The sequence below is a fragment of the Giraffa tippelskirchi genome, chromosome 1 (assembly GCF_054371585.1).
Source record: "Giraffa tippelskirchi isolate mGirTip1 chromosome 1, T2T-mGirTip1v1.2.pri, whole genome shotgun sequence".
Taxonomy (NCBI): domain Eukaryota; kingdom Metazoa; phylum Chordata; class Mammalia; order Artiodactyla; family Giraffidae; genus Giraffa; species Giraffa tippelskirchi.
Window position 1 is genome coordinate 82,714,849 of NC_137275.1, and position 24,414 is coordinate 82,739,262.

The 24,414-nt window shown below is 36.0% G+C and overlaps 1 protein-coding gene across 47 annotated transcripts in view; it reads left to right on the forward strand.

Annotated features, from left to right (window-relative positions):
* Positions 1–24,414, forward strand: part of LOC145547098 (uncharacterized) — a 745,699-nt gene that overhangs the window by 124,699 nt on the left and 596,586 nt on the right. The gene's annotated exons all lie outside the window — the stretch shown is intronic.

Consider the following 24,414-nt stretch of genomic DNA (forward strand, 5'->3'; position numbering starts at 1 on the left):
ATCTGAGTGCTAACACCAAGGAAAGTCCACCCAGCAGGCTCTGTCAAAGTATTCCCTTCCTGGAAACATCTGAGCACAAGAACTAGCTTGGAGGAACCTTCCATGGAGCCACAGTCCATTTGCCTTCTTTCTGCTTCTATCTCTGTGCAGGCTATTTTTGCAGTTCATTTCTATGCTTAAAATATTGAGACTATCTGAAAATGACCAAGCTTTTTTTTTCCCCATAAAAACCATCATCAATGTGGCAAAATAAAAAGTGCTTGGCATATATTTTTTCTCTCACCTTATTTAAATAGACCATATATTAAAAAAAAAGTCTGAGATTCTACCAGGATGCCCCTTTTGAGTTATGCTCATCCCCACAGAATTCTATGGTGATATCTGTATAAGTGCTTCAAACATTTAAGGCTTTATTAGCCAATGTTGTAAATAAATAAATTACCTAGGATAACTCCACAATATGAAACCAGGCGATTCAGCTCGTATATATTGGAGAAGGTTAGCTGTCTTATGACTTGATTGTAAATATTGCCCTCTGGGTGTAGGGAAAGTAGAATGGAAAGATGCAAAAGAGAGAACTTGATGGTATTGGGGATGACTGGCAGGAACTTAACAATGCAGATGATGAACTTTGCTTTACCGAGGAACTCGAATTGATATTAAATTTTGCCCCTGAAGTAGTCTTGCCTCCCAGGTTCTTAATCCCTCCATGTTGTGTGTGTGTGTGTGTTTTTCCTTTTGCAGCCAGATTTTCCTGTAACAAACTCATATTTGTGCAATGTAGGGAGGATGCTACTGAAAAAACAAAATTTTTAGGCTCCTAAATTGGACTTTTAAATCATAATTAAGAGGAAACAGTTGGGGAAGAAACATCCAGAATTTTCAGTAAGGCTGGTGAAACTACGAGGCTTTCCAGATGTTATGGGTTTAAAAAGATAATGTCCAAAGTCAGATTATGTGACTCTGTGAAGAGAATAAAATTGCGGATAGAATGTAATTATGGTTGAGAAAAGTAAGGGCACTAATGGGCAGCTGAGCGGGGTGGAACATTTCTTCTCTGTCTCAACCCTAGTAACTCTCAGTCTACTCCACTCTTCCTTTCTTGTTTGCGTGACTAAAATGCCCTGAATTCAGTTAGGGTAATTGAGTTAAATCAGTTTCCTATCCAAATAATATTAAACTAATGATGAATTGAACAAAAAAAAAAAAAAAAAACTGCTTTGTAAACCTCTATTTTAAGCCTGAGAAGCAGCCCAATGCAATTTAGTCTTCTCTGCCCTCCCTCTATGTTTGAGAAATGAAGCAGTGTTTTGCAGAGCAATGCGTTTTTTTCTTATGCTCATATCTATCTCCTTCATGTTAGCAAAAAATCATTGAATTCTGTTTTCAGACATCTGAACTCTTGCTGTAGCGACTGCCAAGTCCTGCCACAGGGTCAAGGGAACTGCAAGAAGGAGCCCTGGGAAGGAGACTGCTGAGCAAATGGCTAATTAATATAATGCACTTTAAAAAGTAACCATAATTAAAAGTTTTATTGGAGAGCAAGATGAAATCATTCACAGAAGTTTGGCACCATGTCCCCTAGCAGTGATGGTTACTTAAAAAAGAAAGAAAGAAAGAAAAAAAAAAGCCTCTTAAACTAATCATTGATGGTGTGCAATGTAAATGTTGAATTTTATAATGATATGCTTTCTCTGCATTATCTTGAAAATCAGCTGCTTCTGAAGCTGAAGAGTAAACTTGTTTAATGTTTTCATGTCTCTAAAATGAACTCATTGGAAATATTATTTGGAGCATTAAGTGAAGCCCTAGTCAGGGCTGCCAGGTGTGGTTAAGCAGGCTATAAACTGCTTAACTCCAGGGAGCATTATATATATAGGCGATAAAGTGACTTGTGCCTCTTGAATTGTGCAGTGTAGCAGTCTTTCTCGGAGCATTATTTTATCAGTGCATCTATGGCTCATCCTCTGCATCACATTTTCTCTGTACATCAGGGTTTCCTCTCTGGCACGTTTGGGAAGACACTGAGGTTCAGACTTAGGCTGTACTGATAGTTGATCTGAAAAAGATTAAAACAATCAAGGAATCTCTTTCTGCACAAGTATCTGGCTCCCCTAATGGCAGAATTACTTTTATATGTTAGCACTTAATACACAAACAGTGAATGGACAATGAAAATTGCCCCTTGTTGAAGTAATTTATTTTTTGGGTTCAAAGAATGCTGAGAGAAGTTGAGTAAGATTTTGGGTCTTCTCACAGATGACAAATATGCCAAACTCTTTGGAGCGCTGTTAGAAGCCGGTTAGTTACTCAGTCGTGCCCAACTCTTTACAGCCCCATGGACTGGGGCCCACCAGGCTCCTCTGTCCATGTAATTCTCCAGGCAAGAATACTGGAGTGGGTTGCCCATTCCCTTCTCTAGGGGATCTTCCCAACCCAGGGATTGAAGCCTGGTCTCTGGCATTGCAGGCAGATTCTTTACCATCTGAGCCACAAGGGAGCACCGTAGGGATTTACAAACTTGAAAAATTAAGCACAGCTGTTACATATCCAGAGTTCTACTTTGGCAAGACATTTGTAAAGATTTTGAAATTCCATTGCTAAAAAATTAATAGGATCTGAAAAAGTTCTGGATATTTTTCCTAGTAAATATTCTAGGATTTTTAATTCAGAAGACAATCATTTGAGTGAGGGCAATATATTTGTATATGACTTTGTAATCAAATGGTTTTCTCTATTTTAGTTGTTCTTCAGTCACTAAGTCATGTTCTATTCTTTATGAAACCATGAACTGCAGCACACCAGGCTTCCCTGTCCTTCACTATCTCCCAGAGTTTGTTCAAACTCACGTCCTTCCTTTGAGTCATTGATGCCATCCGACAATCTCATCCTCAGTCAATCCCTTCTCCTCTTGTCCTCAATCTTTCCCAGCATCAAGGTCTTTTCCAATGATTTGGCTCTTTGTATCAGGTGGCCAAAGTATTGGAGCTTCAGCATCAGTCCTTCCAATGAATATTCAAGATAGATTCCCTTTAGGATTGACTGATTTGATCTTCTTATTGTCCAGGGGACTCTTCATTTTAGAAGAAACTAATTTATACAATTTTAGAAGTTTTATTTATAAGCATGTTTTATTCTGTAAACTGATCTAAACCTATTATATTCCCTAGGAATTCAGTTGGAAAATGTAGATAACAAGATTTTGCTGGTGACAGGGCAGTCATTTTTTTTTTTTTTTTTTTGTATATCCAGTTTTAAATGGATTTAATGCAAAACTGTTATTATGCAAAAGATAGAAACAAATTGAAGACCAAAAACCAAGACCACCTAAGAACTAATGTAGTGTGCAGTGTGTATGTGTGTATGTATATATACAGCTTCTCTCTCTCCCTCACTGTCTTTTTCTTTCTCTCTACACACACAATTTGTATGCACAGAATATATAGACCTTGTGTCCACAGGTCTACATTAAATATTTTCCTTCGTGTTCCTCTATACCTTGTCTATACCCTGTTACAGTATTTATGTTGCCTTATAATTGCTCATTAAATTTTTGTGTTCTTCACAAGTGTTTAGGTACAATGAGCTAAGGAGTTAATCGCTTATACCTATAATGAGACTCCATGGATTCAAATCTTGACATTATTTATTAAACCCTATGACCTTGAACAAGTTATTTAACGTGACTGTGTCTCAGTTTCTTAATTTGTAAATTGAGGGAGGGGATAATAATAGTGTCTATGTCATATCTTGAGAGTGATAATTAAATATAAGTTTTCAAATGTAAAGCACAAAGAACAATACTTTACATATATGAAATACTTAATATATGTTAACTCTATATTCCCAGTGCAGTATATAGCATGTTATAGTCTCATGGCAGAACTTGCTATTAATGTTTGCAGAATGAATCATATTATTTATTATAAAATAAATGCTTAGGGCAAGGTAGCACTAGAAAATATATTAACTAAAAAAACAAAAAACAAATTATCACTTCCTTCAGTGAATATAGAATGTCACCAGGAAGAAGAATACCCTAATAACTTATTTTATGAAAAGATAAAAGAAGTGATCAGGTGGTCACAGTTGTAAAGCAACACATATCAGAATAAGTCCACATACAGGATAGAATGGTCTGCAAGAGCCTTATTGTAAAGGTAGGACTTGAACTACATCATGGAAGCTAGTTGAGTTGTGACTAGAATGCACTGAGAAAGGGGATCCTTTCACACAGCAGACCAGTAAGAAAAACGTGGCAGATGAACTGAGTGAGTCAGTCTTTAGGCTAAGAGGTCATCTTACAGCTGGCTGGAGTCACTTTTTGTAATTACTACTTTAAATAGCTCTTTTTTTTTTCCCTTAGAAATTTAATAAATGCTTTAAATTACTAACTATGTTTTGTCCCCAATTTAAGAGACACATTGTTAGAGAAGTAAGGAAAAAGAAGATAGCAAATGAATATGAGGGCTTATTAAAGCCTGTTTGTTTGCTTTTCTTTCTTCTTGCTCTCTAAGAAAATAGATCAGTGGTAAGCAGTTTTCTAGACAGCAACCTTTTCAAAAAGTTAACTATGACTTTTGTGGTTTCTCTTTTTACATTTCTTTTTGTATATCTTTATACTGAATAGGAACACAGAATCACTGACCTCATTTTGTTTATTATATTCACCTCTGTTTTTCAAAGTTATGATGCTCAAAATATTTTTCAACCCCGAGTCTAGAGAAATTTGTTTCTCATCTTGAGATAACCTATGCAATATCACTTAAAGTTGGTTGGTAGTTTCAAGGTCATTTAAATATGTGAATAATTCTCTGAAAAAATGCCTTTTTTCATTTAATTTTTAATGAAGTAGCAAAAATTAATTAATTGAAAAATGTGTTAAGAGCAGGAACAAAAGCATAGCAAGTGAAACAAACAAAAACTGAAATGTGCACAGACCCTGGGCAGAGAAAAAAACTCAGTATGTTTGAAAAACTGAGGAGAGCAATGGGGCGTGAGTATAGAGAGTGAAAGGTATAGAGATATGAAGGAGGATGGAGAGGTTGGCAGCATTACTTCAGGAAGGATTATATAGGACATGACTAGTTATTTTCATTTCCTTCTAACTGCAGTAAGATGCCCTCAGAAATTGTTTGTTTGTTTTTTTTTTAATAACTATTTACTTTTGGCTGTGCTGGGTCTTCATTGTTACATGCAGTTTTAGTTGCAGTGAATAGGGGCTGCTCTTCGTTGTGGTGTGTGAGTTTCTCATTGCTGTGGCTGCTCCTGCTTTGGAGCACAGGCTCTAGGCATATGAGCTTCAGTAGTTGCGGCTGGCTGACTCTAGAGCACAGGCTCAGTAGTTGTGGCACACTGGCTTAGTGGCCCCGCAGCATGTGGAATCTTCCCAGACTAAGGATTGAACCCATGTCCCCTGCATTGGCAGGCAGATTCTTAACCACTAGACCACCAGGAAAGTCCCTCATCAGAAGGTTTTAAGCAAGGCCTAGTTCAAGTTGTTTAATCTTGCTGGCTGCTTTGTGCGCAGTTAGTTTAAGGAGAGTAAAGGTAGACATGCTGAGATCAGTTAGAGAGTAATTTTATTAGGTGAGAATTGGTGATGATTTGGTTTACCATGATGGCAGTCAAATTAGAGATAAGTGGGTAGACTTAAAATACATTGGTGGACTATAATTGGCCCTGTTTGATTAGATATGAAGGGTAAGAAATAGAGGAATCAGGATGAGTTTAAGGCTTGAGAAGTTTCATTAATTATGGTGCCATTGGCTGATTTGGAGAAACCTAGGGGAGATAAAAATTCAGAGATAAAATAGAGTTAAGAACAGAATTAATGGCTCTACTGGTAAAGAACTCACCTGCCAATACAGGAAATGTAAGAGATATGAGTTTGATCTCTGGGTCAGGAAAATCCCCTGGAGAAGGGAATGGCAACCCACTACAGTATTCTTGCCTGGAGAGTTCCATGGACAGAGGAGCCTGACAGACTACACTCCATGAGGTTGCAAAGAGTTGGGCATGACTGAAGTGATTAGGTGCACAATATAAAAAGACCACTGATGTACAAATTAGTAATACTGACAACAGCTTAACTGAAGATTGGACTTGAATTGACAAAACTAGATGAATTCTCAACATCAATTTTCAAGTGTAATATCCTACAAATATCTGAGAGGAGCCCTCTGCACAAAATCCTGATTTCTGTTTTACTCCCTTTTTCTATCTGATACTCTGTTTACTGGGTGCATTTTGCAAAGTTTTATCCCTTCCTGCTGAATACCAGGTGGTACACTAGATGAAAGTGTCTAGGTGGCCCCACAACACGAAGAGAAGAAAATGTAAACTAACACATAATTGTGAGTGAATGATTCACAATCTTATGTGTCTCTAAAAAGGATATTAAATTCTTCTCTCAAAATTCCTGTCATTTTAATATTATAAAAGCTATTTAAAATGTATTCTGGTCAGTTGCTACATTATCATTTATTTTCACACACACACACACACACACACACACACACACACACACGAGTAGAGTCCTCTAAGTGGTCACTCACAGTCACAATTCACTGTTTAATCACTGAAGAGGAAAAGCTATATTCCATAATAAAATGGAGTATTTTTAGGTATTATGCTAAATTACCTACCAACTCAGAAATTTCCAACTACACTAAAATTAACTGCCCATACACAAGGAAAACTGGGTGTACTTATAATTTATTTGCATTACATTCTAACTCTTCAAGCTGCTGCTTTAAAAAGGTGCTTTAAAAAGTCTATCTAAAGGTGTCATGCTGATATTATCATTATTTTTAGATGGTACAACTGTTATCTGCTGTGGTCAATACAATGCCTTGTGGATGAAACTATGCTAGAGGTTTGGATCCTGAGGCCAGGAGCTCTCAGCACAAAACAGATTCATATAAAGGGTAGGAGTCATTGAAATCAACTTGAATTTCAGTAGAGGTTTTCAACACCATGGCAAATGTTTTAGCTGGTTTTAAGTTATACACATCTTCCTTTATCACCTGTATTCTTTGCTTCATCTTCATTACTTCTCTATTATCTCTCTGCTCCCAACTTCAGTCTTCAAGTGGAAAGCCATTAAATTACTTCAGATATAAAATTCAACTCAGAAAAAAATTGTATTAACAAGTTTTCACTTTACTTTAGTCTTGTAGAAGTTCAAAAAAAATCACTTGTCTAGGGCAGTTCCATCTGGAAGGTAAATTTTGTCTAAATTTTACTAAATATTCTTTTGCTTACAGCTCTAAGGACAGTCATATATCCATAAAACTAAGGTACAATGAAAATAGAGTTTGTTACAGTTCTCTTGGCTGTTGCCCAAATCTTAATAGTCTAACCCTCATTTTCTTCAGATCTTTGATATATTGAGCAGAGTTTATCTTCACAACTGCATTATGGATATTTTTTTTAAAATAACGGGTCAGGAATTCCTCAAGTAAGTCATAAAATGTATATCTACTCTAAAGTAGAGCAAAAATTCATTCTGAGGGGCTGATACATTTATGAAGACTAGTATAGGAGCAGAAGCTCAAGCTTTGTGCCAAAGGGGAAGCTGATTTTATGTTTCTCATTTAAAATTGTTGTTTTAGTGTGTGGGGTAGTTGAATTTACTAGAGATTACAGGAGATGGCATTTTTACCCAGAGTCACCTGTTGAAATCTGAAATAAATTGAGAATTACTAGAAGTAAATATCATAAAATAATGGTATGTATCTTTTTAATGGAACATCATGAAAACTACAAACTTCACTTTTCAGTATTTTGGTTTTATTTATTGCTTATTGTTTTTGGCAAATTAGTTCAGTTCAGTCACTCAGTCATGTCCGACTCTTTGCGACCCCATGAATAGCAGCACGCCAGGCCTCCCTGTCCATCACCAACTCCTGGAGTCTACCCAAACCCATGTCCATCGAGTCGGTGATGCCATCCAACCATTTCATCCTCTGTCGTCCCCTTCTCCTCCTGCCTCCAATCCTTCCCAGCATTAGGGTCTTTTCTAATGAGTCAACTCTTTGCATGAGGTGGCCAAAGTATTGAAGTTTCAGCTTCAACATCAGTCCTTCCAGTGAACACCCAGGGCTGATCTCCTTTAGGATGGACTGGTTGGATCTTCTTGAAGTCCAAGGGACTCTCAAGAGTCTTCTCCAACACCACAGTTCATTCACACAATTTATATCATCAAAATTAGGACAAGTTTAAGGGCAAAAATCCATGCTGAAATAACTGACATAATTTAAGTTTTGAAATATATACAAGTATATCTGTATGTTGTTACAACTGTACCTTCTATTTCAACTGAGAAAACACTGTGAGTTGTTAAAATGAAGTTAAAAAGTAATGAATACCACAACCAATTTCAATTATATGTCATCTTCATTTCTTTAGTTACTTTATTTAGTAAGAACATTATTTTGTCTTAATATACTGTTCTACACCAACGTATACATTAAAATTATGTTATTACTACAGAAATGAAAATAACTACATTTTCATTACTGAACATATTATAGGATTTATGCATCTCAACTGTTATTTGACTCAACCTAATTCTAGAAGAGATCTAAATGATGTTTCCATTATCTAGAGAAAATGATATTTTAGAATTGTTGATAGATAAAGAAGGGCAATGAGTTAAAAAAAAAAAACTAAGCAAAGTGTATTTTATGAGTGGGCTAAGTGGTTAAGTAATAAAGTTTTTTTTTTTTTTCCTAAATGTCATGATATCCTCAGGTTTGTCAATTACTTCTAGATTGGAGTCTGTTCTTATTTCTATTCTTGCTTTAATTTCATATTCACTTTGATACTTTATTTTATATTTGTGCCTTCTTTTAAGAGAGTACTCTGGTTTCAACACTTCTTTCATACTCCAGATTGGCTAAGAGTTTCCAAAGAGCAGCATGGTATTATTTAGCCATATTAAATATAAGCCTATACTGTAACACAGCAATTCTGATCCTGAGTATATCTAGACCACAGAAATACATACAACCTCTGATTTCTCTGTTTGTAGTAACTTGAAAGATGTCTCTTATTAGGAAAAGAAGTGGGAAAATATGGTGGATGTACATCTCAGTGTACTATTTAGCAGTTACAAGCAATGAGTAGACATCCAAATGAACAGAAATAGACCTTAAAAAACAGAATTGATAGATAAATCACTTCAGTTCAGTTCAGTCACTCAGTCGTGTCCGACTCTTTGCGACCCCATGAATTGCAGCACGCCAGGCCTCTCTGTCCATCACCAACTCCCAGAGTCTACCCAAACCCATGTCCATCGAGTCAGTGATGCCATCCAACCATCTCATCCTCTGTTGTCCCCTTCTCCTCCTGCCCCCAAACCTGCCCAGAATTAGGGTCTTTTCCAATGAGTCAACTCGTCGCATGAGGTGGCCAAAGTATTGGAGTTTCAGCTTCAACATCAGTCCTTCCAATGAATACCCAGGATTGATCTCCTTTAGGATGGATTGATTGGATCTCCTTGCAGTCCAAGGGACTCTCGAGAGTCTTCTCCAACACCACAGTTCAAAAGCATCAATTCTGCAGCACTCAGCTTTCTTCACCATCCAACTCTCACATCCATACATGACCACTGGAAAAACCATAGCCTTGACTAGACGGACTTTTCCTTTAAATAAAAAATCATATATATTTTGCAAAAGCCCACACACAAAACTTTGTCTATAATAGGAATGGAAATGAAGGTTTAAAACAAAAGAGATGTCTTCTGTTGATATTTCAGGAGCTGATAAGTGGTATTTTTCTAGGACATGAGAAGAATGATTGAATCTCTCACTTCCTCACCTAATATCAGAAAGAGAAGATAAAATGACTAATTAGCATTAAAAATGCAAAAGCTGTATATGTGTGCTATATAGATTGGAGATAAGTATGTACACTATAAAGATAATTATTGTCCATGACTCTTTTTTTCATACAAAATCACATATTTGATTGGAATTTAAACTAGTGTTGTTCAGTCCCTAAGTCGTATCCAAATCCTTGTGACCCCATTGACAACAGCACCCCAGGCTCCTCTTTCCTCCACTGTCTCTCAGAGTTTGCTCAAACTCATGCCCCTTGAATTTGTGATGCTATCTAACCATCTCATTTTCTGTCTCCCTCTTGTCCATTTGCATTCAGTCTTTCCAGCATCAGGGTCTTTTCCAATGAGTTGGTTCTTTGCATCAGGTGGCCAAAGTATTAGAGCTTCAGCTTCAGTGTCAATCCTTCCAATGAATATTCAGGGTTGATTTCCTTTAAGATTGACACATAAGTTTTCTCCAGCACCACAATTCAAAAGCATAAATTCTTTAGTGCTCAGACTTCTTTATGGTCCATCTTTCACATCTGTACATGACTACTGGAAAAACCATAACTTTGACTATATGGACCTTTGTCATCAAAGTGATGTCTCTACTGTTTAATAGACTGTGTAGGTTTGTCATAGCTTTCCTTCCAAGGAGCAAGCATGTTTTAGTTTCATGGCTGTAGTCACTGTCCACAGTGATTTTGGAGCCCAAGAAAATGAAGTTTGTCACCATTTCCATTGTCATTCCATTGCAATAAAGTGATGGGACCAGATACCTTGATATTAGTTTTTTGAGTGTTTGTTTTCAAGCCAGCTTCCTCACTCTCTTCTTTCTCCTTCATCAAGAGACACTTTCGTTCCTCTTTACATTCTGCCATTAGAGTGATACCATCTGCATATCTGAGGTTGTTGATATTTCTCTTGACAGTCTTGATTCCAGCTTGTGATTCATTCAGTCTGGCATTTCACATGATGTATCCTGCATATAACTTAAATAAGCGAGGTAACAATATACAGTTTTGTCATGGTCCTTTCCCAATTTTGAACTAGTCTGTTGTTCCATATCCAGTATTGCTTCTTGACTCACATGCAAGTTTCTCAGGATACAGTTAAGTTGGTCTGGTACTCCCATCTCTTAAGAATTTTCACAGTTCTTTGTGATCCATATGGTCAAAGGATATAGCATAGTCAATGAAGCAGAAGCAGATGTTTTTCTGGAACCTCCTTCCTTCTTCCATGATCCAGCAAATGTTGGTGATTTGATCTCTGGTTCCTCTTCCTTTTCTAAACCCATCTTGTACATCTGGAAGTTCTCAGTTCATGTATTGTTGAAGCCTAGCTTAAGAGATTTTGAGCATTGCTAGCATGTGAAATGAGTGCAGTTGTAGAGTGGTTTGAACATTCTTTGGCATTACCCTTCTTTGGGATTGGAATGAAAACTGACCTTTTCCAGTCCTGTGGAACCAATTACTTACCAGTTAATTAGATCAGTTCAAATTCAGTAAGACAAATCTGAACTTCATCTATTTGCAAAATTTCCTCCTCAGCCTAAATATTCAGATCATCATTATTTGCTAAGAAATTAAAGATCTACCTTAGAGTCTTTCATCAATCAAGAGCCAAATCCTATTCTCTCTATATCTCATTGCTACACATCCGCTCCACTTTCATCTTTTGATGGTCCTCTAGCATTAATTTCTATTGTTACTCCCCTGTCTGTATAATTTCTGTCATCTATAGTAACAAGTACTCTTTCTAAAACAAAAATCTGATTAGAGTAGATATAACTTCATTATTTAGTCCTAGTCTTCATTTGCAGCATAATTATCAATACTTATCTTTATAATCACAGTTTTTAAGTTAATATTCATTTTGAATTACTGTTTCTAAATCTGCCATATTTTTTTCTCTTCTAAAATTATTTTCACATGCTGTTCCCACTACCCTCTACTTTCTCAGGCTTCTAGATGAAACATTTCTTATTCTCTAGTGATTCTATAATCTCATTTCTTGAACAGTGTTACCTATATTCTTTGCCATGGTATACTGTATTTTGTTCATAGAATTTCATATCTCTTACAGTTGATTATATTTATTCATATTTTATTGTTGCTATTGAAGTGTAAATTCCCTGCGAGCATAAAGTATATCTTACCAATCCTATCAATATTTTTGTCTTTAATTAGTACAGTGCCTAATGTTAAATTGATAGTAAGTGTATATCATGGGCTTCACTAGTGGTTCAGTAGTAGAGAATCCACCTGCCAATGTAGGAGACATAGGTTCAATCCTCACATTGGGAAGATCTTGGAGAAGGAAATCGCAACTCATTCCAGCATTCTTGCCTAGGAAATCCTATGGGCAGAGAAGCATGGTGGGCTACAGTCCATGGGGTCACAAAAAGTCAGACATGATTTAGCAACTAAACCACAAAAGTGTATGTCATGCTTATTGATACATTAATGAATGAGTGAAACAACCCAAAACTGTTTCGATCCCAGAATTAATAAATTATAGTTTCATATATTTTTGTTTGACACCACCCTTATGGCAGAAAGTGAAGAGGAAATAAAGAGCCTCTTGACAAACATGAAAGAGGAGAGAGAAAAAGCTGGCTTAAAACTCAGCCTTCAAAAAACTAAGATCATGGCATCTGGCCCCATCATTTCATGGCGAATAGATGGGGAAACAATGAAACAGTGACATATTTTATTTTCTTGGGCTCCAAAATCACTGCAGATGGTGACTGCAGCCATGAAATTAAAAGACACTTGCTCCTTGGAAAAAAAACTATGTTCAACCTAGATGGCATATTAAAAAGCAGAGGCATTGCTTTGCCAATAAGGGAAAAGCCAAAGCTTTTCCAGTAGTCATGTATAGATGTGAAGGTTGGACCATAAAAAAAAGCTGAGTGCTGAAGAATTGATGCTTTTGAACTGTGATGTTGGAGAAGACTCTTGAGAGCTGACTCATTAGAAAAGACCCTGATGCTGGGAAAGATTGAAGGCAGGAGGAGTAGGGGATGACAGAGGATGAGATGGTTGGATGGCATCACCGACTCAATGGACATGAGTTTGTGCAAGCTTCAGGAGTTGGTGAAGGACCGGAAAGCCTGGCGTGCTACAGTCCATGGGGTATCAAAGAGTCAGAAATGACTGAGCGACTCAACAACAATAACAACAATATTTTTGTTTAGTTGTTAAGATGTATCTGATTCTTTTGTGACTCTGTGGACTCTAGACCACCAGGCTCCTCTGTCCATGGAATTTTTCAGACAAAAATACTGGAGTGATCAGCCATTTCCTTCTACAGGGGATCTTCCTCACCCAGGGATAGAATCCATATCTCTTACATCTCCTGCATTGGCAAGTGAATTCTTTACCACTGAACCAACAGGGAAGTCCAGTTTCATATATAAGGGAATGTTATTCAGCAATGAAAATAATCACTCAAATATAGTTTTGAGCAAAAAGTACAGCCACACACACAGAGGAACATAGTATCTGTTTCCATTGATACTGTAGGGGAGAAAAAACTTTTTCTCTTAGATTTAGTTCTCAGAGACCTGGGAATTAAACTGACAAAATACAAATCAAGAGAGGAAAGATTTACTCATATGCATACAGAAGCTAACAAAAGAAGTAACCCCTTTGCTGAATGGTCAAAGAGAGAGGTTTATATACCTAACTTAGTTGGGAAAAGGAATGGGGCAGAAAAGTCTTCTGTGGGAAGAACGAATAGGTTTCTTCAGAAAAGATAAATGAGTTTCTAGGCCAATAATGGGAGGTAAGAAAGATTGTGCTATTTGTTTATGTAGGTGTGAGTGTCATTCAGTCTTGTACATGGCCATGAAACTTCCCATTAGGTGGGATTTATGGTAGCTTCATTTCTCAGTTGTCACTTTTAGTCAGATAAGGGAAGCTCCAAGAATGCTTCTTTCTGCATCTGTTGAACCTCCAATCTCTTTAGGTGAAAATAATATTCATGCCAGTTCTGAGTTTCCAGGCAAAGCCCTGCAATATCAAGTTAAAAGAAAATAAAAACAACAACAGCAACAAGAAAACAGGCACATTTATAAAGTTAATAGTAAACATAGTGGTTACTGTTTTGAAGACATGGAAGTGACTGGCAGGGAATATGGTAGGACTTTTGCACTGTTGGCTGTATTCTATTTCTTTTTCTGGGTGGTGGTTACGTAGATATATTCAGATTATGAAAATTCATTTATGATATCTGCATGCTTGTGTAATTTTCTCAGTATATGTTTATCAAAAAAGTGTATTAAAGAAAGATGAGAAGCTAAATGAATTACTTCTACTGTAATATATAGTAAACAGTGATGTTCAATAAGTAGAGTAGCAGGTAGAGGAGAAATCATAGAAAGTATGTTTTCAAACCAGTATCACCATCTTTATATCAAGAAAAGTTATGAATAGCAAATTTCTGAAATTGCTTGACTAAAGACAGGAAATATTCACCCCTGTAAGATATATTTGAGTATCAGAACTTCATGACTAACTATCTTCTTTGATCTCCACTTGGATGTCAGAGAGGACATCAAAGCTATTTCTCAAACTGAACTCATTATCTCTTCTTCCTGCTGACTGGCCCAAATGCATCGTTTGTTTCCTGATTTCGTAAATGGTAACATCAACAATTCAGTTTCCCAAGCCAGTGCCCTGGGTGTTAACATTTACTCATCCAAGCAATCAGTATATTCTCTTGATCATCCTTTGTGTATATATCTAGATATGTTTATTTCTTTCCATCTTTACTGCTCTATTGAAGTCCAGAATATTGCAACTTTCAGCCCATCATAATTGCAGCAACCATCAGACTGTTTTTCTCAGTCTGGTTTCATATTCACTCTCATCTGTTTTCTACAATGCAGGCAGAAAGTTCTTCACAACTAGCTCTAGGAAACAAAACAAGGTGTGTTTTAAGAATACCATGCCAGTGCCACCAAGAGGAGTTCTGTGAGAGCATAGCAAATAGAGTCTCTAAAAAATTGAAAGGAATAAGCACCAAATTCCATACATGTAGCAGACTTAGAACAACATTCCATCTATGTACACAAATAATCTATCTTAGAATTAGCATTCTAGAGAAAAGATTGTCTTCTCAGTAATGCATGCCAAAACATAAACCTATATTTTAAAATAAAGGCACACAATTTCAGGTAGAATAGTCCCATTTGGCTGCTTTATATAACAAAGACTGAAAATTACAACTTATTTTAAGTAAATTGAATGTGTTAAATTTGTACCTCAAAAGACTTTGATGAAAATACATTTAAAGCAGAGCTATAATATGTAACAATCTGGAAAATTGATCCTGGAAATTATTTAAATGTAAAATTTTAGATAACTTGAAAATCTGGAGTATATCATTTTTGAAAACTCTTAGGTAGTACATAAGCAAAAACACTTAAAAGTCACTGTTTTATTGGATTAAATGATACAAAAACCACTACTTAACGGAAGAAGCTTTTACTATGAAAACTGTCAGAGTAACATGGCAGTTATCGTAAACTCTAAAGTAGGAAAGACATACTTTTTCATTATTTTCTCTAAAGTAGAGAAAGCATTTCACATCACAAGTAAATATGAGGTTTTATCTTTTTAGCATTTCAATATATTATACAACAGTCAGAAAATAAGTTTTAATAATTATGACTACAGTGTGGGAAAATAAGAGTTTTAATTTGCTCTATAAGGAAATCTGTGTCCATAGATATTAATATGATTCTTGTAAATTACCCTCATTTTACACAAGCCAGATTTTCTCTCAAAGGATGGGTTTTCGTCTGAGAAAATAATATAAAATTCAGTTCTAAGAATATAACTCATTTGTACTGATATAAAGGATACTTGCAGGTAGTATTTAAATGTTATGCTGCCCTGACAACTAAACAGTGCAGAACAAAACATAAAAGTGAGTGAAATGTGGTAGCATTTTGCTGCCTCAAACTTGGCTTATTTTTCAATGTGTATAATTTTACATAAATTTTAATAGCACAGCAGTGACAATCATTTCCACTGTCTACAAATGACATGTATTTAACTTAATTAGCATTAATCATTTATTCAAATATTTTGAGAAATAATTGAAAAGTTTAATTACATGTTTTCTTAAATCCACAAATATATTTAAATATAGAATATAAATACTTAAGTACAAATTAAGTGTTTAAAAATCCTGCTAAAATATTATTGCAGAAAATACTATGTAACTTTTCATCCCTGATAAACTTAACTGATATTTATTACCCATAGTTCTTGGCCATATAATTTCTGTTTTTAGCTTTACATTTTCTATAGTTCAAATCTAAATGTAAACTTTCAAAACAGCAAATAATTTGTTGCCATGGCAACAAGTTGAATATCTCTACAATCATAAACCAAAGATTCTTTATTATTTAGTAAATAATGAGAAGCAATAACAGCAATTCCAAAATCTTCACAAATATAACTAATTTTCTATTGCTTTCCTACAAAAACTGGCACACAGGTTTGTTAAACCAAGAAACTTTACCATTAGTGTAGGTGTCCAAAAGAAAATGTGCCCTTCAGTCATATCATTAAATGTCATCTCATTAAGACTCATCAAAGACAAGATATATGAAGAAGAGAATCTGCGTAACTGAATCAGTACAAACAAATAAACCAAAACTTAAAGTAGAAGCCATCGTGGTCTTTGTTTTTAGAGGATGCCAGATGGAAAGACTCAGTGGATTGACTGAGTAGAATAACACCAAGAGAGACTAGAAATGATGTGCTAACTGGTAGATGGAGCAGAGATTTCCAGGAATGAAGACAGGAAAAGACAGTAAGAAAAGCAGAAAACAAAAACCTTGTCTATTGTTTTATCTTTGGGAATTGACAATGTAAGCTACAGATTAGGAACAGATGATGTCCACCCAGAAACAATTGAGACCATCAACCCAGGAATTCACTGCTGGTCCTCTAAAGATGAGTATCTTCATGAGGACAATGGAAAAACATAGAACAGTAAGAAAGACAATAGACAGACACAGGATAAGGAAGCCTAAGTATATTTAAGATATCTACATACCTTCAAGTATTACTTGCATGGATTAGAAATTCTTTAATTTAGAGGATAGTCAGCTTGCTGTGCCAGAACCTAATTAATATCAATTTAGGTTCACTTCATTCACTAATATAAGTCAGTATTAAAATTGTCTGCCCCATGTTTCAGATTTTCCTAAATATTAGAAAATTGTTAAGGGAGGATGTGTTAACCTTGCTTTATTTTAGGAGGTTATTATCTGAGGAAAATTCAGAAAATATTTTGAGATTCCTAGTTGGGTGAGTCAGTTCCTATAGTCAGTAATATCAGCATATTATTTCAACATGTGGTTAATTATTTGAACATTTTCAATCATTAGCACCTTAGTTACCTGGTTCTGATATAAACAAGAGACAGTTTAAGAAGAGGGATTTACTAGTGGTACTGAGAAAAGTTTCCCAGTTAATTCAATTCAGTACAGCATTTCTTTCCTGTTATTCTGACAGCAGTAATGCCATGGGCTGTTCTGTGACAGATAAATTCAGTGACTCAATATTGATGGGATGGGACTGATAGAGCCATTATTTCTCTCCAATACATTGCTAGGAGCAAGCATCTCAGATCCTCTGGATGATTTTCTAAATACCCTTGGGATTCTCGGAACTTCCCCTACAAGATGGTGACACCAAGATGCCCCTACCTTTAGTCACCTGAGGAAGGAAGAGACAGTCCTTAAGAAGGACTTCACACTGCTTCTCTGGGGGTTGAGGGGGATGAGAAAAGGAGAAAATCTGTGCATGTGCCACTGAGCTGGGAAGTGAAGTTGAAACACAAAGTCATTCTAATTGTACATTTAAGTCTAGAGACCCAAATAGTACCTTCTTAATTAATTCTGAGGAGAAAGGGAAAGAGACCCCAAAGGTGAAGTGAGAAAGTCAACTGAGTCCCAGTGTCATTAGGAGAAGTCTATAAAGACTTGAATTATAAATTTTGTGAAAAAAATGAAAAAAAATTGTGCACATAAGAAAGAGTTTTTATAAATTTGTAAAACCTTCAAGCATTTCTAAGTTACCTATTTTTTTACTTGTATTTTTTTGCTTGTTTTATGATGGTAATATCTATCAATATATTTTAATTCTTTCTTAGGCATTTAGAAAGAAGTATATTATAAAACCACTGGCCTAAGCGAACAGATATAAATATCCTTTCTTTCATTAATTTATTTATGAGAAATTAAACATGTATGGTAGAAGTTTTGTGGAACAGGATACAAGTATGAAATATATAAGACTAGTGGCTTTTCAATTTGCCAAATCTTTTGCCAGAACAAATTGAGTAGAAATGGAAATGAGTGTGCTCTGTGTATTATGTGACATACACATAAGGTTTGGCTTCTTTCTCCAGCATTAATAACAGATGTTCTTGACTTACCTTGGATGTTCTTGACTTACCAGGGTGTTCTCCTGTCCTTGACTTCCTGTTTTCTTGCTAAATCCTGGTTTAGCTTTCTTCCAGACCCCATTTTAACCTGCCCTATACTTTTTGTTTCCATACCATTTTATACACTGGAATCAATTTATTCCAGATTTTATAAAGTCTATCTGCCTTAAATAAGGCTGTGAGATACATGAAGGTGAGATTTTATCTGTCTGACCAGACAGATATTATGTTCTATGGGCTACTGAAGTTCCTTTTATACCCAATAGTTATGCAGTGTCTGACTGAAAAGTCACTAGGCAAGTGATATTTTTCTCTTTTTTTCCTTTATTTAAAAAAGTAACTGGCCACAATTTTCTAATTGACCAAAGTCATACTATAAGCCCTACATACGACTGTTCTTTATATGAAATAATATTGCCACCAAAAAAGAAATAAAAACACACTTCTGAATTCAAATGATTGATGCAAAGCATTTTAGACAATATTATACAGTTTTTCAATATATCCAATTATCCAACATTTCAATATATTACCAAATCCTAATCCAAGGAATGCACAGATGACTTCCTTTTGCTACATACTGACAGATTTCTTCTGTGCTTTCTTTTTCAGCTTTATTTTCCTTGGATTATAGGAAAAAAGAAATGTTTCTGTTTTCCCTGTTGCTTAACTTTAAAGAAATCCAGTGATTCAAAAGAAGAAACCTTGCCTGTACTCAGTTTTATTGGTATCATTCTTTAAGGGCAGAATTAATGGCAGAATCATTAAATAACACAATTCCCCTCACCTGTTCCTTTGTTCATCCTGAAAAGATGTGGAACCCTCCTCTGTAGAGAGCAGATTTAGAAAAAAAAATATGCTATTAATTACCTATGAAGGAACTTCAGAAAAAGCATACATTAACTTTCTTTGTAACATTTCAGCTCCTTTTTAAATATAAACGATATTGAGGTAAGTCTTATACAACAAGCTATCGTCTCATGTTCTCTGGGAATGGAGGCAGAGGGAACCTGTGGAGTTTGAGAAACCCAGACATGAAGAATCTTAGAGGTCCAGACATTTTCCAAGAGAAATGTTTTCCAAACTAGTTCTTGAGAGATTCTCTTCAGAGAGTAGAAAAACTGTCAAAATTTTTGTGGACAAAGACATTTTGAAAATACTACATAATGAATCCTCTGTTTAGATTATAATACATAGAGATTAAATATTCTAAGAAGTAATGTAGGATAGAAAGGTGTTTAATTTTGGTGACAGAAGAATTTATTGAGGTTTTAGCTCATTTTTTAAATTTTCTGCAAGGCCTTCTTCTCCTTATTCAAGCAAACAGCCAAACCCTTTCTGTTTTGTTGTGTCTTGGCTGAAAGCAAAGGGATCAGTTTCTCTTCTTTTTCTCTCTTTGTGAAAGCCTAAGATTATTTTAGAAAGAATGATAGTGATCTAAAGGGGGAAAGAGAGAGTTCTGAACAGAGACAAAAATGAGAAATTTCCCAGACTGGGAACCAGGCCTGAAATCAGCAAAGTCCTGGGTATATGTTGCTGCTGTTGCTGCTGCTGCTAAGTCGCTTCAGTCGTGTCCGACTCTGTGCAACCCCATAGATGGCAGCCCACCAGGCTTCCCCATCCCTGGGATTCTCCAGGCAAGAACACTGGAGTGGGTTGCCATGTCCTTCTCCAATGCATGAAAGTGAAATATGAAAGTGAAGTCGCTCAGTTGTGTCAGACTCTTAGTGACCCCATGGACTATAGCCTACGAGGCTCCTCCGTCCATGGGATTTTCCAGGCAAGAGGACTGGAGTGGGTTGCCATTGCCTTCTCCACCTGGGTATATAACAGGGATGAATTCTCGTTTTGTGGCATCATCTTGACAGTTGATAAAACCTAAAGAGTGATGGCTGTGTGGTAGGACCCTAGGTCCCAGGGTCTTAAGCTTTAGAAAAAGAAAAAAATAAAATTATGTGGCCCAGGCTGGGCACAAAAGCCTTCCATATGAGATCACATGATCTGAGACAGTGAGGTTGTCTGCAGTCATGAGCTTACAAAAGAGCTCCACATCTTTTGCTAGAGCATTCTAAACTTCTTGTGTTCTTGTCCAATCTGAGATTGTAGGCAAGAAATAGAGAGATCCTAATAATAACTAACGTTGAATTTTCTGCCAAACTGTCAAGATGGGTAGCCCAAAGTTGAGTTTATTTTGATTTATAAATTGATAGCATTTCTTATAACTTTTGCTTATAAAATAAGATTCAGATGAATAAGATATTTATTTTTATCTTAATTTTCTTTTTAAGTAATAATAATTAGCTGGACACATTTAAGGGATTCAAATATGTTAAATTAAAAAGAAATCCTACCCAACTACTATTCCATGAGGCATATTTGTAGAGTATACCTTTGTAGCATCACTTTGAAGGAATTTCCTCTGTTAGAAATGTATGGTGCCACAGTAAAGAGGTCCTATCTACTACCACTGAAAGGGCTCATGCAAATTCTAATCAGTAGCCAAAGGGAGAAACGCATCATAATGTAGCTCCTGTGGCATCACTTATTTTTCAAATATTGGAATCAAGATTGCAAGGAGAAACATCAACAACCTGAGATATGCAGATGATACCACACTAATGGCACAAAGCAAAGAGGACTTTAAAAGCCTCTTGATGAAGGTGAATGAGTAGAATGAAAAAGCTGGCTAAAACTCAACATTCTAAAAACTAAGATCATGGCATCTGGTCCCATCACTTCATTGCAAATAGGGAAAAAGTGGAATCAGCCAGACAGTTTCACTTTTGCTCTGGCTCCAAAATCACTGTAGACAGTGACCGCAGCCACAAATTAAAAGATGCTTGCTCCTTGGAAGAAAAGCTACGACAAATCTTGATAGCATATTAAAAAGCAGAGACATCACTTTGCAAACAAAGGTTTGTGTAGCTTGTGGTTTTTGCAGTAGTCATGTATGGATGTGAAATTTGGACCATAAAGAAGGCTGAATGCTGAAGAATGGATGGTTTTTAACTCTGGTGCTGGAGAAGACACTTCGATAGCAAGGAGATCAAACAAATCTATTCTAAAGGAAATCAACCCTGAATATTCATTGGAGGGACTGATGCTGAAGCTCCAATACTTTGCTGAATGCGAAGAGCTGACTCATTTGAAAAGACCCTGATTCTGGGAAAGATGAGGGCAAATGGAGAAGGAGCAGCACAGGATGAGATGATTTTACATCTGACTCAATGCACATGAATTTGAGCAAACTTGGGGAGATAGTGAAGGACAGGGAGACATGGTGTGCGGCAGTCCGTGGGGTGGCAGAGTCAGACAGGACTTAGCAACTGAACAACAACTAGCAGTCTGGGAAAGCTGCTCTCCCTGTTGCCAGCCTGATTACGTATATCTCTGTGAAACCAGTAAAGGAATCCCTTTGCTCTGCTATGCTGTTAAAATAGAGAAAATTTACTCAAGTGCCTGTAGTCAAGGCATAGACATTTTGAGCTAGCTGCTGCTGCTAAGTCGCTTCAGTCGTGCCCGACTCTGTGCGACCCCAAAGACGGCAGCCCACCAGGCTCCGCCGTCCCTAGGATTCTCCAGGCAAGAACACTGGAGTGGGTTGCCATTTCCTTCTCCAGTGCATGAAAGGGAAAGGTGAAAGTGAAGTCGCTCAGTCGTGTCTGACTCTTAGCGACCCCATGGACTGTAGCCTACCAGGCTCCTCCGTCCATGGGATTTTCCAGGCAAGAGTACTGGAGTGGGGTGCCATTGCCTTCTCCACTTTGGTTAAAATATGTTCAAATTTACAGTTAGCAATACTGAGTCTAGGCTAGCCTCCTATTCTCAAATCTTCACTTTATTACTTAATTGATGTGAGCGTGTTTTAAGTAACAAATAGAAATAGAATGCATCATTTCAACATTTTTTGTCTTCTTTCCATATCTCTATTTTTGTTTCAGAATGCTCTAGGGTAAAATGAAAATTCCTAAAGATCACTTCTATTACAAATACATAAACCAACTTTAAATATATTTTTATAATCAGTACATTCAATACTCTAGACAAAAGGAGTACTCTAGATAAAAGCAGAAAATCAGAAGAAATATTCATTTATAAATTCAGATGCATAGATGAGTCCTTCTATGAGTAACATTCAAAATTGAGTCAATTGAAATAACTTCTGAAATACAGTACAGTACTACATCAGTGGAAGTCAATTTGAATAAGAATGATTCTGAAAACTGTTGAACACTTCACAGTGCAATTGCAGTGCATCATTACAGAGAAATTTGGTCCAGGTGTTGCAGTAATTTTGATATATGGAGAAAGTTCACAGATCACTGGTCCTCAAATGAATTTCCATATGTGAAGTTATTTGAGTCTATTACTCTGTGCATTCAAAAGATTGAATGTGTCAGACTGAGCTTACATTTGTTACTTATCGTCTATAACCTTTCATAGATTTTTGAATTTTGCTTTAAAACTATCTTCTTAAAAAACCAAATATTTAATACTCTAATATCAGGACAGTTATTATGACACAGGTCCAAACTAGGAAAGTAAGAGTTAAACATTCTGTTTCATGGGGCTTCCCTTGAAGCTAAGTGGTAAAGAATCTGCCTGCCAATGCAAGGGATGTGGGTTTGATCCCTTGTTCGTGAAGATCCCCTGGAGAAGGAAATGGCAACCCACTCCAGTATTCTTGCCTGAAGAATCCCATGGGGCCTGACATGCTAGCATCCATGGGGTTGCAAAGAATCAGACACAATTTAGTCACTGAAGAGCAACAGCAGTAGCAGGTGATTCATACTTGGTAAATATCTCAATTAAAGCATACTTTTGTTTTCAATAAGATTTCCTTTTTCAATATGTATGTGTTTTCTGATATTTAAAAATGAGGAAATACATAGAAAAATTAAAGTAGATTTTACTTTTAAAATTTCCTTCATAGCAAAACATAACTGTTTTGAACAAATTTCTATCCAAAAAGTTTATATCAAAACATAAAAATACCCAGAATTGTCAAAGGAATCCTGAAGAAAATAAGCAAATCAGGAGGCATAATTCTCCCAGATTTAAGACAATACCACAGAGCTACAGTAATCAAAAATCAAAGCAGCATTGCATTATTACAAAAACAGTCATAGGAATCAGTAAAACAGAATAGAGAGCTTAGGAATAAACCCACACACCTTCCATTAATTAGTCTTTGACAAAGAAGGCAAAAAAATATAAAATGGGGAAAAGCCTCTTCAGCAAGTAGTGCTGGGAATGTTGGATAGCTGCATATAAATTAATTAAGTTAGAATACACCTTCATACCATGCACAAAAATAAACTCAAAATGCTTGAAGACTTAAACGTAAGACATGACCCCATGAAACTCCTAGAAAACAACATAGGCAAAAGATTCTCTAACATAAATTGTAATAATGTTTTCTTAGGTCAATCTCCTAAAGCAATAGAAATAAAACAAAATAAACCAATGGGACCTAATCAAACTAGTATGCAGTTGTCATTGACAAATCAGGAGTCTGTCCTGGATATAGACTGAACTAGGAATTACATGGCAAAATCATCTTGCCCTTTTTTGCACAGATAATGCCTTCTGTCCCAGCACTGATCTGTTTTCTGACAATCAGTATTTTCAATGCAGATGAACTCAGAGCATTTTGATTCACTTAAAAGTCTTCAGCCTAAATAAGTGTTCATTTCAAGTGAAATAATAGAGCAGCTGATAAAGACAGGAAGAGATGCCACAAAAAGCAGATTGTGGGGTATAAAATATAAGGAATAGTCTTGACAACAATATTTACATGGAGAAAAATAGCTTTAAACTATTGTCTAACACTCACAAAATAAATACGTCTTCTCTGCCATATTTAAATCTTTATAAAATATGGAGTATATAATTAATAGTTCACCTATAAATAAATTTTGGAAGTTGCTTTGTGTTTTCCTTGAAGAAAACCAAACTCTGGCTATCTTGAAAGCATAGAAGAATATTAACCAAAGGTAAAGAATATCTACATTTATTATTATAGCCTGATGTATTAAAGAAAGATATATATGAAGAAAATCTGTGTGTTTGTGTGTGTGAACAATCTGGAGAGAAAAACCTGGTAAAAA